Source organism: Trifolium pratense, linkage group LG2 (genome assembly GCF_020283565.1).
Source record: "Trifolium pratense cultivar HEN17-A07 linkage group LG2, ARS_RC_1.1, whole genome shotgun sequence".
NCBI classification, from domain to species: Eukaryota; Viridiplantae; Streptophyta; class Magnoliopsida; order Fabales; family Fabaceae; genus Trifolium; species Trifolium pratense.
In genome coordinates, this window is record NC_060060.1 from 49,224,745 (window position 1) to 49,238,101 (window position 13,357).

Consider the following 13,357-nt stretch of genomic DNA (forward strand, 5'->3'; position numbering starts at 1 on the left):
AAATTTTAACAACAAAATTTCATCAAAAATTTTCTAAGTTATTAGACGGGGAGGCTCCCCAGTTGAAATTTTAGACAACAAATTTTCGTAAAATTTTCTAAGTTAGAAAAGGGGAAACATACATGCGAGCAGGTATAGACGAGCAGCTATAAACAAGCACAGATAAATAAAACGGGCACCTGCCCTGAATTGTCATAAAAATCAAACGGGGACAAAAGCCCACTTGTTCCAAAATTACAAACCATGGCTCAAAGGCCCCAAAAATTCAAAGAGACAAAATAAATTACAATAGAAAGGAAATTACAATAGAAAGGCCGGGGACATCTACTCCTCGCACCTATCTTCCTGCTCGTGCCCGTCACCATGCTCGTCTTCATGACCCTCCTCGAACGCCACCTCAACATCATCCTCCTCTTCATCAGAGTCGGCCAGACCAGCCGGGATAACAATCTGCCCATCCTTGACCTGCCCGTTCACATGCATTCCCTGGGTCACCAACTCCACGTCAGGATTAAGACACTTGATTTGCTGCACGGCATTCTCAAAGGCGTACTCGGTGCCCTCTACAAAGTCATGGGACAGCTGAGCAATCACCTTGACCAAGTCTGCTCGGGTGGTCAACCCCTCGGCAGCCTTGTGCTCGTTCTCGCCCGGCGCCATGGTAGCATTAAGCCTTTCAATTTCAGCTCGAGCAGCATCCAACTCCTCTCCCCTTTTACGATGCTCGTCCAGCTGGTCACCCCAGCGTTTTTGCTTCTCCTTGAGGTCATCCACAACAATTTTGAGTTGGTTGATCCGACCTTTGGCCCGCTCGTGCTTGACCTGGGCAGTGTTCAGCTGCTCGAGTAAGGATTCCCGCTCGTCACCAAGGACAAGGGAGCTCGAGACCATTCGCACCATAGCAGCCATGTCCCGAGCATGCTGCTGCCTACGGACCTCTGGTTCCTGGTCAAGAATAGCAGTCCTTTCAGCTTCAAAGACCTCCGGAGGAAACTTCTCAAAAAATCTGTCCACGGTAAAGCACCGAGGAACAGGAAACTTGCTGCATGCACCCATGCCCGCCTCCTCAACCGGGGGATCGTCTTCTCTTGTCCTCTTCGCTGGAGGAGGCCGGGGAGCTGAGGTGGGGGTGCCCGAACCACCAACCGAGGTCCCAATAACCTGCACGGAAGGGGTCCCCGGCCTCACTTCCTGGGAAGCTCTAGCAACAATCTTCTTTTTTCCTCGGCCAGACCTGCTCGCCTTCTCATCCTGCTTGGCCTTCAACATGCGCTCGGCAATAGTTTCCATTTCGTCTGCAAACAAATGACGAGCAAGTTAGTAAAAGACGAGGAATACATACAATAATAACAGAAATTCTTCTAAGTTAAAAAGAAAGGAAACAATACCCAAACATAATTTGACCTCCCCGGCATTTCTGCACTTGAGGAGGGTCCTAGTATTAATAAGACGAGGAGAGGCCTTAGGCACCCCGTGTTCATCTCTTATGGTAACTCCCTTACGAGTCGTCCAGACCCCGGGAGTAAAACCGGCCACAAAGGCCTTCAAGTCCTCGAAGGCAGCCATGTCCTCGGGAGACAAATCTGCGTCCCGGGTTGTATATTCCTTAGGCTCCTTCTGGAAGTGGGTGTACGACCAGCTTAACGGGAACTTAGGAACTGCCCGAACTATAACTTGCCCGTTGGCATCCTTACGAGCAACACCTTGCTCGTCCCTATCTTCCTCCAGCTCCGTTAAACTCTCCCGGGCAGATGGAGACTCTGGCCGGACGACATAGTACCTCTCCTTGAAATCCTTGACGGAATCCACAAACATCTTAAAGAGTTTAACATCCTCGTGATGCTTCAACGAAACCCAATTTTGACGAGGTGCTCGTCCTACTTCCTTCGTCGGTTTGCGCTGAATCTTGAAGATCCTAAAGAAGAGGGGAAGGCTGGGACGAACACCTTTATATACGCAGAGGTGCTCGAACGCCATTATAAATGACCAAGAGTTCGGGTGCAGCTGTGACGGAGCCACTTGCAAAGCTTTAAGAACACTGGCCGCAAAAGGGCTGAACGGCAGCCTAAGCCCCATCTCCTTGAAAACGAACTCATACATAGCGAAATCATGCCCGGCAAAAGACGAGCACACCCGTTCTGCCTCCCCGGGTAAACGGATCGACCAGTGTTGGGGCTCATTCGCTCTCCCCTGCTCGACCGTGGTATATAATCTAGGATCCTTGGGAGTAAGCGCCGAAGCTATTCCCCGGGGCTCAAGAGCAACCCAATCCAATGCAGGATCAGTTATACAGTCGACCAGCGTATACTTCTCCGCACCCTGGCTTTCCACAACCTCCTCGGATTCTGACATTTTAAAACCTGAAATGCAGTAAAAACAAAGTGAATTCGATGACCAAATCCACCCTTTCACCGCAATTCAAGTGAAAGGGCGCAAGATAGGACGAGGACGCTGTCCCCGACCAAAGCCATTTTCAAATGGCAATCAAAAGCAAACCGAGGAGGGTAAGGCAGGCAAAAACGGGGAGGTAAGCTCCCCGGCACTAAGGTTGTATAACGAAATTTCCTCTAAACTTCTAAGTTAAAGACGGGGAGGTAAGCTCCCCGGCATGAAATTTAAACGACAAATTTCATGAGAATCCTTAAATCGAGGACGGGGAGGTAAGCTCCCCGGTTGAAATTTTAACAACAAATTATCAGCAAAATTCTCCAAGTTAAAAAAGGGGGAGATAGGCTCCCCGTCACTTAATAAACTATCCAAAGCTTGAAACGGGGAGATAGGCTCCCCGTCACTAGTCGTCTAACCTAAAGTTTTAAAGGGGAAAGCCCCTCGGCACTAAATTCATATGGTGCCCGGCACATTCATCTTAATATTCATACATTCATACAATCTTCATGAAAAAAAACGCCCAAAGCTGGGCAGAAACAACAAAAAATGGATCTAGAGAACAAAATTTGAAAGAATTACCTTGAATATGAAGAAAATCTGAAGAACGATTTGACTAGTAAATTGGAACTTCAGAGAGATTCACAATTGAAGAGAGAGAGTGAAAAGTAAAAATGAAATTCACTCTCCTCTATTATATAGACCAAGCCAGGAAAGTGAAGAGACGCTTTGATCCAATGGTCCTTACACTCCCTCGTAAAAATCAAAGCAGTAAATGCACCCTTTCACATTCCCAACGAGTAAAGCTCCTCGAATTTCACTCGAGCAAGCCCTCAAGCAAAAGGGCTATATTTACAAAAACCTCCTCGTTGCTAACTTCTTAGGTGCAGCAACGAGCAACAAATGATATTATCTCTTCGTCATAGTCGCGAACAGGTATACTTCTCGTTGTTATCTCTTCGCCATGACAGCGAGCAATTAGAGAAATCTTGTGCAGTATCTCCTCGCAGGAGATACGAGCAACTATTCCATCTTGTGCAGTATCTCTTCGCAGGAGATACGAGCAACACATTTGAGCAAAACATTCCAAGTGCTCGCTACGAGCAAGGCTTTGACGAGCACCTTCCTCGTCCACATTTGTTCAAGAGAGGTTGCAAGGAGATTTCCTTCTGCAATTGGGCACACATCTAAAAGTCATCACTCCTATGCCTAGGAGCAACGACTTGGGGGGCTCCTGTTCTGGACTAGACTAATGCTAGTCCACCTAGACCTTCTCCAAGTCCACATGGCTTGCCTAACCACCTCCATGTCAGCATGGCACAACCTCTCCACCAAGATAGGGTAAAATTACTACTCTACCCACTATCTAAGGGTAATATCTTGGCAGTCCCTCTTAATGGGCCTTGGCTAGTCCAGCCCACTAAGAGGACCTTTGGCCCAGAGCTGGGGGCTATAAATACTCTCCCTCATGGGAGAGCAAGGTAGAACACTATTCATTATCATAATTACTCTATCTCTCTAACTTCTCTCTAGTATCTCTTTTGCTCTCTATTCCTTGTCTGACTTTGGCATCGGAGCACCTGCAGGTACAACCCCCCCCTCCGTGGACCATCTGCTCGGATTGCTGCCTACCACCTGCTCAACGGATTTCCAGCTGGCCTTCTACCTGTTCTGATCAACAGTTAAGATCAATATGCATTTTGACATTTAATAAAAGAAATTGGTTATTAAAAAAAAAATCAGAAAAGAAACTTTCCGGCGCATTTACATGCAGAAAGAGGTTTCTAGTGTTCATTTTCAGCAGCAGATTCCGCAGGAAAGTTTCCTAAGGATTTCAAAATCCGCAGGAAACAATTACCCACGGAGGTTTTAGCTGGAAATCCGAATCCGCAGGAAAATCCATAGAAATGTGTTTCTTGCTAATGTTTGGTCCAAATCCGCACGTAATAAGCAGATTTCTAGTAGTCCAAGTGCTACTGTTTGGCGTGTTGAAACAAACTTGAGGTCTCTATATATATATATATATAACATTGAACTCCCCATGCTTCACTTCTCTAAGCAATGTGAGACTTCTCCAATATATAATTTCGTTTACCTTTTTTCCTTCATCAGCAATGTGAGACTTACATTGCAATCAACTCCAACAATCTTCACAAGTTACAATACAAATTTACTATTTTAAACTTCTTAATGAGAAATACTTAATTGGGCACAAACCCAAGAAAAAAGTATTTAGGCACACACTCAAAAATGATAAAATGTTAAAACAAAATTTTAATTGTTACATCATTCAATCATTTTTTATTTAAACTTTTTTGCACATGTGTGTATGCCTAAGTAATTTTTTCTTGACTTTGTGCCCAAATAAGAATACCTCATTCTTAATATGTGCAAATTTGCACATGATAGAAAAACCTTTTGATTTTTCTTGATTTATGTTTGAGGTATTTTGAATTTATTCTAATTCTTTTCATTTTAGCTTAATTGTTTGAGGACAAACAATGGTTCGTGGGATGGGTGAGTTTGATAGCACAAAAATGTGCAAAGTTTGTAGTAGCATTTTTAATTTTATTATCAGATAAATTAGTGCCAAATATAAAATTCAATCACAAATATTTGTGAGGCTCATTTTTGTTATAGTCCCTCATATCCTTTTTATAAGAACATTTTGAAAAATCACACGGATCAAAGAAACACATTTAATATAGTTATTTTTATTTAATACTCTTACAAATTTAAATTTATTTCATGTATACCTTTTATTTAATTATTCTTTATTCAACTAACTTACTTATTTTTAAATCACCTCTCATAATAAATAAGGACATAAGTGAAATTGAACATTTAAAACATTTGAAAATTGGTCAAAGTTTCTTATAAATAGGATCAAATTTTTTTCGAAAGTGTTCCTTATAAAAAGGACCGGAGGGAGTATTATGTTAGTAACGAAAACGAACCCTCTCATTCCCCGCAACTGCGATTGGGAGGGTCTGAAACCACGTGATGTCAGAACCGACCCCCTAATAAGATTAAACTGATGGTGAAAAAAAAAAAAAACCTAGAATCAAAGGGAAACTTCTGCAAAAGTGTTCTTCCAAGCTGATTTAGACAGAATCAAAGTAACGCTTTTGAACAAATAGAAATGTTGGCAGCCAATGAAGAATATGAAAAAACCTAGAACCTTATGTAGAAGAAAAATCTAACAGAGCACATCACTATTATTTTTTTTTTTGAAGGAAGCACATCACTATTTTTAAAAAGTCATATTTTTGTCATGATTTTTAGATTTTCCCTTCTCTCTCTTTTTTTTTTGTACATAGATTTTCCCTTCTCTATTATGAAGGGATAAAATAGAAATAAAAAATATAATGAAAGGTCAAGTAATTAATTGAATGAGCTAAAGAGACAAACATACTATATACATACATCTAAGAAATATTAATTTAATACTACTATTACTTTAAGAATGGTTTCGTATTAACAAGCATGATTTTTTTTTCACACTATAAAGCTAACAAATGATTCCTATTTCTAGATTCATAAAAGAAAAAATATGGTTAATGTTTATATGTTTTATGCTATGATTATCTTTTTTTTCATATTTATTTATGTAACAAATAGCCACGGTAAGTAATTTTTATTAGCGTTTTTTAATTCAGTGAACTCTACTATTTCAAAATTTAGTTTGATACTAGTATTTCTATACAAAATTTAATATCATATCATATTTTTATATTAATTTATTTATAGGGTTAAATAACTTTTTTGTCCTTATAGATGTGTCAAATTTCATTTTTAATTCCTATGAAATATTTCAGCAAGTTTTGATCCTCAAATATCTTCCGTACGATTTGCAGTCCTTGCTTTTTTTAAGTCAACTCATCAATATGTTTTTTTTTTTTTTGTTTTACAATGGAGTTAGTAAAAAACAAACTTAGGACCTCATGCGCATTCTACTCAAACCCTCACCACAACTACACCAAACCTATAGTGGCTTGTCAACTCATCTATATTACTTGAAATTTTTATTATTTTTTGCATTCATGTTTAGTACATTATATAAACCTCTCTGACAAAAATTAATTTCCTGATCAATCTTTCATAATTTTAATGAGTTTTAATATTTATAATAATATAAAAATCACTCCCTCAAAAATTTAGTTTTTTACAACACAATGGATGAATTAGATATGAATTTCTAAGTTTTTGGCGCATAAAAAAAGTATATTTAATTCATCTAATTTAAAAAATCACATATTATTGTGGGAGAGCTTTTTAAATTATTATAAACATAAATACAAAAATTAATTCAAAAATGTGAAAGTATACCTGAGTTGAATTAAAAATAGGAATCAAACGTTATGAAAGAAAATATTTGAGAGATCAAAACTTGCTGAAATTTTTAATATAGACTAAAAATGAAATTTGAGAATATTTTATGGTTAAAAAATAACCCTAATATTTATTAAAATATATTAGAATTTTAAATGATTTCTTCTAAATTGGATATATATATATATATATATATATATATATATATATATATATATATATATATATATATATATATATATATATATATATATATATATATATATATTTGTGTGTGTGTGTGTATGATGTGTGTATGTATAAAGATCCTAATTTTCTTATTCAAATTGTTTCACCCCCGTTTTGACAATGTTCCTTAATTCTTATTAGTTGTGTGCCGAAATAATGAGGATTGTCGATATTATGTGTGTACTGAAATTGGCGATATTGCAGTTTGCGCGTTTTTGGTTTCAGCGCCCGAACTTGTATGGCCCGATTTTGGGGTTTGTGCATGTCGCGGGAGGGATACAATACACAATTATAGTGGCTTGTGAATGTATATATACTAGTATGTTAGCCGGTGCAATGCACCCTATTATTTTCTTTTTTAATATTATTTAAGTGTTTGTTTTAAAATACTAGTTGAGAAATTTGATTTAAAATTGTACAATTAAATTGAGATAATTTTTGCATGATATATGTTTAATGACGTTACATGATAGAGCGATATTAAGAGTTTTCATTCCCTTCCTGTTCTACGCTATTAGGAAATTTTTTCTTTCATCTTCATCCTTGAGACTATATAGAAATTCTACAAATATAAAATAATTATAAACTCAATTATATTTTGAATAAATACATGTCAATCTATTTTGACTCTCGGTTCCATTCTCAAATAAAAATATGTTCAGATGGTATGGCCTAAGATTTTTTGTAGCATGGTGATGACAACCAATTATATGATGTTTTTAGTAATAGATTCATATAGTTTTTATAGTAATTGAAGCCCAAAAGCAAGCAAATATCGGGAAAAGTGAAGTTACAAGGACCAGAAGCAGGAAAAGTGGAAAAAGCAGCAAAAAAAGGCAAAAATGTAATAAAGCAGCGCAACCATCGTACCCACGATGAGGTTCCACGTGGCGCGATGAGAAGACGATTAAAATTGAAGAAAATCTGCTGAAAATCTTTACCATCGTGGCACGATGGCTTGTCATCGTGGCACGATGATGACTTGAAAAACACGCAAAAAATCCTGAAGAAATCTTGCATCGCACCACGATAGGATCCATCGTGGCCATGATGAGGCGAAAATACACGCCATCGTGGCCACGATGGGTGCGATGGATGCGCAGAAAAAGCCCAAACCTAGCTGAAAAACTATAAATAGAGTCTTCCTCCTTCATAATTATTCATTCAGAAATATTGAGACTTTTTCAATATTCACTCTAGAGTAAGAGAACTCTAAGGAGGAGGCAATGAGGCCAAGGAACTCCAAGGCCAATAAGGTTCTTTTCTTTCTATCTTTGTAATTTATTTTTCATAGGTTAGGTGGAGTCGAGAAACTCTCTTACGAATGCTTGGTTGTATTATTTATAATATTTATAGATTCAGTTATTTCTATTTCAAACTCTTTTGTTGTTTGGTTTCACTTATTTTAATATTGATCACATTAGAATAAATTTTAAGGACCTAGTGGATATCGCATAGGAAACGAGCTAGTAATCCCGACCGAAGGACAACATACTAGGGCCTATATGAGACCATTAAATTCTATATCTGCCGTCTTAGTATAGGATTGGAAAGTACGATAATTTCTACCTTGCAGAGTATGCCTGTGGGCAGGTGACTAGTTTTAGGCACATGTGACAGCTTATAATTTAGGGGTCCCCAGGGTGATGAGACCAAAGTTTAAACGAAAAATTGGAGCTCTAGATAATGGTGTCTAAATAAAGTAAGGGTAACCTTTAACTAGGCTCTGTAAAGCTTGTAATAGAAATAGGAACAAATATTTCTTCAAACCTATTTTCAACAGTCTAAATCCTAATAGAGGGAAATAATTGAGCAACCAAGCAGGAGTAAGGAAGGGATCCGACCATACTTAACCACCTCGTGTGGTCACACACACCTTTTATTTTCCGCAATTTACTTTCCCGCAATTTATTTTCTTCAATTTACTAAAGTATCCGCAAAGATATCTTCTTAAAACTAGTAACCTTGACACAATCCCTGCGGAGAACGATAAACTTATCACTTTATTACTTGGTAGCGATTCTGTGCACTTGCAAACAATATGGTTTCCCATAAAATTAAAATATACCATGATTCTTTGATTGCGATAAATATCCTCAAGGATAGTTGTTTGCTAACTCATCCCCATCTGACTCTTTATGGAAAATATACATCATGTTCATCATAAAAAACAGGATAATTTTTATTTTTTTCAATAATATTTATTTGCTTATGTTCTATTTTCTTTTGAAGATTGTCTATGTCCTTTTTTCATTTTATATTAATTAGAAGGTTGTCTATGTTTTTTTTTTCAATTGTTTATGAGATAGATTTTATTTAATTTATTTGTGTATGAAAATACAATATATGTTTAAGATGTTACGGGGGGATAATAAGGTGGGAAGTATTCATTTGTTCACAGAGAGATTCTCCCTGTTCTATTTATTTTATACCCAGAGTATTATTTAGAATATTGTCTATGTTTTTTTTTCCAATTGTTTATGAGATTGATTTTATTTAATTTTTTTGAGTGTGAAAATATGATATATGTTTAAGATGTTACCTGGATACAGTCGGGTGGGAAGTACTCCATCGTTCCCAGTTCAGCAACACAGGGAGCTTTTCTCTCTTTGTTTGTTTTTCTTTTAAATGTTTTTATTTTATATTATTTAAAATGTTGTCTATGTTTGTTTTTCTTCAATAGATTATGAAGTTGATTTAATTAATTTATTTAAGTATAAAAATATTATATATATATATATATAGTGGTGCTATGGTCACACTCTCCAACACACTCTTCTAACACACTCCAATCATAATTAACCATATCATCAACTTCTTTTACACTTTAACTTGCTACTGGTTTCAACTTGTTTGAGTATTATTATGCAAAAAAATTAAAATAAAAATAAAAAACTTTTCATCTTCCTCTACTATCTGCACTTCATCGTCCCACCTACCATCGTCCTCTCACACACCATCTTCTTCAAGTTCAAGATTCAACCATGGAACCAATAAAAAAAATTACCATAAAAAACATGTTCATGACAAATTCAATTTCTTTTACTTTGATACAAAGTTGTAATGAACAAAATCACAAATTCACTTTCCCATTTTTACAATTCAATCTCAACAATCTTTTAATTTTTTATCTAACTTGTTTTTGGGTAGCGGTGGAATTTGACTATCTCTCCTGTGTTGCGTGCATCTTAGATTGATATCATATTGCAAAAATCAAATTACTATTAAAAGAAGCGGAATTAACATGGAAGAGATACATGCTGTAAATAACAATTTCTGGTACAAAGAAACGAGAGCTTGTAAAGATGGAGAGAATGCGGCGAATCGAGGAGCGGCAGAGAAGATCCAATTGCGGAGAACGGAGGAAGCCGATTGATTCTCTCTCTCTCTGTTTTTTTTTCTTCAGTAAAGTTGTTTTTTCCAAGGTTGTCAGACCCGAAAATCTACTCAGACTCGCACACTCGTATGAATTTATGAAAACTTAAAAATGAGTTTCAAAAGCCTATAAGTTGCTCATAAATGACATAATATATATATATATATATAGAAATTCAATTTTCAAATAAAAATTCAAATTTCAAACTTCAAACTTCAAAGCAAAAAACTCCATATTAAAACAAACAAAATAGCAAAGCTCCGGTGAAATATATATGATAATGACTTCAATCATCAAAAGCTCCGGTGAAATCATCACCACCAATATAATCATCACCATCATCTTCACCATCATCATCAAACTCTGCCCAGATAAAACACCTTCTTCGTCGACGGCAACTAGTTTCATGGTTCTATTACGTATATATAGTAGAAAAAAAAGGTTTAAGGATTTTCAATTGTTTTGTTTGTTTTTTAAATTTTGTGTTTTGGGCTTTTTATGGGGATTTTATATATATAAAAAAAAATCAGAAAAATTTATAGACCCATAAACTCGCGAGTTTATACGAGTCTATGTGAGTCTATTCGAATCTAATCGAGTTTATCAAAATTCGATTCTATGAGCGATTCAATTCGTTTTTGCTCCCTAGATACGTAAACTCGTACGAGTTTAAGAGTCTACTCGCGAGTTTGACAACCATGGTTTTTTCCTCCACCTGCTGAACCGGTTACTAGGTAATCAGTTTTAAGAAAGTGATGATGTGGACTAATAGATGGTAGTGTGTTAAAAAGAGTGTGTTAGTGGGTTTGACCATAGCATTACTCATATATATATATATATATATATATATATATATATATATATATATATATATATATATATATATATATATATATATATATATATATATATATATATATAGGGGTTGCTAATTTACAACCAACTAAAAACATTAAGGTGTAAATTAACAATGTGCACATTTTCTAATAGGACAAAAAAACCCTTGATATTTACTTATTTAACACTAGGAAATTTGGGGTTAGTTTAGGTAAAATTTATTAAATGATGTGCACTCATTTGCTAATTTACACCCAAACAATTATAAATATATACAACCATAATAAACACAAGACAACCTATGAAATAAAAAAAAAAAGACAACTTGAGAAATTATATACAATCCAATTTTATTTATTTTTTAACAAAAAAAAATATTTTCTAATTTTATGTAAGCCTTGCTTGCATAAAAAAATAATTATGTAAGCCTATGCTATTTGAATTCACGTGAACTACACTTTATTTATTTTATTTTTCATGCTCCAGTTTATTTTATTTTTATACATGTAATTTCTTGCCTCTACTCACCTTACAACCAAAAACGATGAATTTTTCATGCTCGAGTTTATTTTTTTAAAAAAAACGATGAAACAAGTTTCTTGAAAGAGAAACTATGCAAATTGGAAAAAACTGTTTAAATAGGTTGTTTATTTAGGTTGCACATATTTATAATTATGTGGGTGTAAAATAGCAAATGCGTGTACAACATTTAATAAAAGTTACCTAACTAATCCTCAATTTTCTAGTGTAAAACAACTAAATGTCAAGGGTTTTTTTGTCCAAAGTTAAAAGTGCGCATTGCTAATTTACACCTTAATGATTTTAGTTGGTTGTAAATTAGCAACCCCATATATATATAGGGGGCTGCTAATTTAGACCCAGTTGGGTCTAAATTAGCAAGGTGCACCTTTTGAGTTGGACAAAAATACCCTTTCTTTTTTAAAAAAAAAAAAAAAAAAAAACATATTGGCGCTGATCCAGTGTCGCGCGCCTACCGCAGGACCACCGTTACAGACCGTTGATTTCCATCAGACGGCCAAGAGATGATCTCATCATGGCTGTCGGATCAATCAGACAGTCCAGATCATCCATCTCCATGATAAGCCAGCGCGTGCACCACACTAGATCTGCGCCTGGAGAGAGAAAATTTCATTTTAAAAAAGCAGGACACGTGTCAACTGCTGGGTGGTTGGCGTGTTTTTTTTTTTCATTTAATACTTTAAACTCAATTATTTCGTTGTAAATTAATTTTTTATTTTTTTATTTTTATTCCAAAATTCATAATTTTTTTTTGTCTACAAATAGAGACTTGGTTCGTTTGATTTGGACACAAAAAAAAAAACTCAATTTTTCACTACCTTTAATTATCTTTATATAATACTGTGAAACCATTTAGCTGGTAGAATGGTTTCGCAGTATAACTCTCTGAAACCATTTTACTGGTAGAATGGTTTCAGTGAGTAATTTCTTAATTGTTTGCTTCTGAAACCATTCTGAAACCATTTAGCTGGTACAATGGTTTCAGAGCGTTGTACTTTGAAACCATTTCACTGATAGAATGGTTTCAGGGGAGTTGATTTTTAATTGTTTGCTTCTGAAACCATTTTACTGCTAGAATGGTTTCACAGTATAACTCTCTGAAACCATTCTTCCAGCTAAATGGTTTCAGAAGCAAACAATAGTTTTTATTACCGTTTTATCTCATTTAATTAACGAAAAATAGTTTCAGGTCTCAAAAAATTTCATAAAATATACCAAAAGTTCCAGAATATTATCTAATATTTTATTAGAAACAAATAAAAAAACAATTGGTTTCAGAGTACAAATCTATGAAATTATTATTATTATTTGTTAAATGATTTTAAATAATCAGCGGAATTTGTGAAAATAATTTCATGACTTGAACTAGGGAGAGTGAGGTACACAAGAGGGTTCTAAATAATTCATAGTACTTTACATAAAATTTTGGAAATTTTTTATGGAATTATAATATTTTTAATTACCTTTTTACTCATTTAATTAACTAAAAATAGTTTCGGGTCTCCAAAAAATTCATACAATATACCAAAATTTCCAGAATATTATCTACTATTTTATTATGAAAAAATAAAAAAAAAATAGAGCCTCCCTGAGGCCGCACGCGCCCCCACGCGCCGCCGGTGAGAGTGGGCGTGGGCGACCTGCACTGTTCATCGTCCC

The 13,357-nt window shown here is 35.5% G+C and overlaps 1 long non-coding RNA gene across 1 annotated transcript; it reads left to right on the plus strand.

Annotated features, from left to right (window-relative positions):
• Positions 1 to 5,881: 5,881 nt before the first annotated feature.
• Positions 5,882 to 7,441, plus strand: LOC123911481. Its single transcript, XR_006810542.1, has 2 exons — positions 5,882 to 6,011; positions 7,087 to 7,441. It is a non-coding gene; the product is annotated as an uncharacterized LOC123911481 (long non-coding RNA).
• The last annotated feature ends 5,916 nt before the right edge of the window (positions 7,442 to 13,357 follow it).